Consider the following 2,407-nt stretch of genomic DNA (forward strand, 5'->3'; position numbering starts at 1 on the left):
CTAGCATTTGCTAGATATAAGGGATTCAAAGATTATCAAATGGATGTCAAATCAACCTTTCTGAATGGAATTCTAGAAGAAGTATACATTGAACAACCAGATGGATTTTCCTTGATTGATGATAAGGACATGGTTTGTAAATTGCATAAAGCACTATATGGTCTAAAGCAGGCACCAAGAGCATGGTATGAGAGATTAAATACACATTTGATCAAAATTGGATTCCAACGTACCAATGAGGATAGAAACATTTATTTGAAGACTGATGGAGACAAGATGCTGATAGAAGAAGTGTTTGTAGATGACATAATTTTTGGTGGAAATGATGATATGTGTATGGATTTTGCTGATATAATGAAAAAGGAATTTGAAATGTCTCTAATTGGTGAAATAAAGTTCTTTATTGGCTTACAGGTCCAACAAATGGATGGTGGTATTTTTATTTGTTAAACCAAGTATATCAAAGAGGTGTTGAAGACTTTAGATATGGAAGACTGCAAATCGGTAGGAACATCGATGGTAACAGGCTACAAATTATCAAAGCAAGATGATTCCCTTGTTGTTAGTGAAAAAGAGTACAAATCTATGGTTGGCAAGCTACACTATATTGTTCATAGTAGACCGAATATAGCTCATGCTATTGGATTAGTGGCTAGATTTCAAAAAGAGCCTAAGGAGAGTCACATGGTGGTTGTGAAGAGAATTTTTTGGTATCTCAAAGGCACAATAGACTATGGTTTATGGTATCCCTATAAAGGAGATTTTACTTTGGATGTCTTTATTGATGTTGTTCGGGCAGGTAACGTGGATGATCGAAAAAGAATAATCGGTGGAGCTTTTCTACTTGGTGGAAGATTAGTGGCATGTACGACAAGAAACAAACATGTGTTTCTCAATCTGTAGCTGAAGCTAAGTATGTAGCTGCATCCATGAATTGCACGAAGGCAATATGGATGAGACATGTGCTAGAAGGATTCAAGATAGATATGCCTGAATTGGTGACTATCTATTGTGATAATACAAGTGCAATAAATATTTCTAAGAATCCTATACTTCATGCTAGAACGAAGCACATTGAATTGAAGTATCATTTCCTAAGGGAAAGAGTTCAAGAAAAAAAGGTGAAAATGGAATATGTGAAGAGTAAAGATCAACTAGCTAATATCTTTACTAACCCCTTACTGAAGGCTACCTTTGAGTTTCTTAGAGGTAAACTAGGGGTTAGACCCCTACACCAGAAGAACTAGAATGATGGAGATGCATCAATCCTATGGATTTCATGTTTATCTTTCACTAAGGATTGATGAAGGTGCAGGCTACTCCTTTGGGGGAGCAAGTCTGATGTAAAGCACTGATTTAATGCTCTGATATAATTTTTCCGATTTGATTAGTAGAGGTGATGGAAGAGGTAGTAGCAGAATTCAAGACAAGTGATGCATTTATACCTTTGGCATTGTTCTCAAGGGAGAAGAAGAAAAGAAATCAAATATGGGAGAAGTTGAAGATCAGATTGAGAGAAGTATTGGTTAAGGGGGGAAGACAAAAGGAGGAGAACCATCAGATGATCAAGCAAGTTGCAAATGATGATGTTACTCTAATTGTATATCTGATTGGTGTTGCCATAAATGCCAAAGGGGGAGAATGTTGGCATTTGGAATAATTGATGCATAATGAGATGATGCAAGTGATGCAGTTGAAGATGAATGACTGCACCGATAGAGGATAGAAGACTATTTGTGATGAAGAGATTGAGATTTTGTGATTAGATGACTTGATCAGTTATTTGTGTTGTCATTGATGGCAACTATTATCAAATGATGATTACTGATGTTTCTAATGTTTTGTTTTGTCATCTAAGTGATAGGGTTTACCGAAAGATAGGGTTTACCGACAAAGAACAGATAACTATGAAATAGGACTTCAACTGGTAAAGAAAAGATGTTTTGGTTGAATTGGACGATCAACGATGATCGGTGATTTGTGGTTTAGGATGTGAGCTTGTATCATGGAAATAAGTATCTGACCGGAACCTAAACTTGTGATGATTACTAGAAGGCTTGTTTCAAAATTTTGATGAAGTTTTGCTAGGGTTCTAGTAGGGTTTAAGGACCGGTGAAGAAATCATCAAACCGGTAATGATTTTTGTTATGACGATGATCAATGCAGAGTCTACATGAAGGTGGTAACATGAGACAACCTGTGTGAAATGTTTGATTGCTGTTTTGGTGTGATTCAAGAAATAATTTCTTGAGAAACAATGAAATGCTTAGTGGAGTGTTTTGAGGTTTTGACTTTGGTACAAATCGGATTTTCATGATGGGTTTCGATCAACCAATGGTTGATATTGAATTTTAATATGATGTAATGATCTATATATTGATCTGAGATGGTCTCTTATGATTTGTAT

This window comes from Cryptomeria japonica, chromosome 6 (genome assembly GCF_030272615.1).
Source record: "Cryptomeria japonica chromosome 6, Sugi_1.0, whole genome shotgun sequence".
NCBI lineage: Eukaryota > Viridiplantae > Streptophyta > Pinopsida > Cupressales > Cupressaceae > Cryptomeria > Cryptomeria japonica.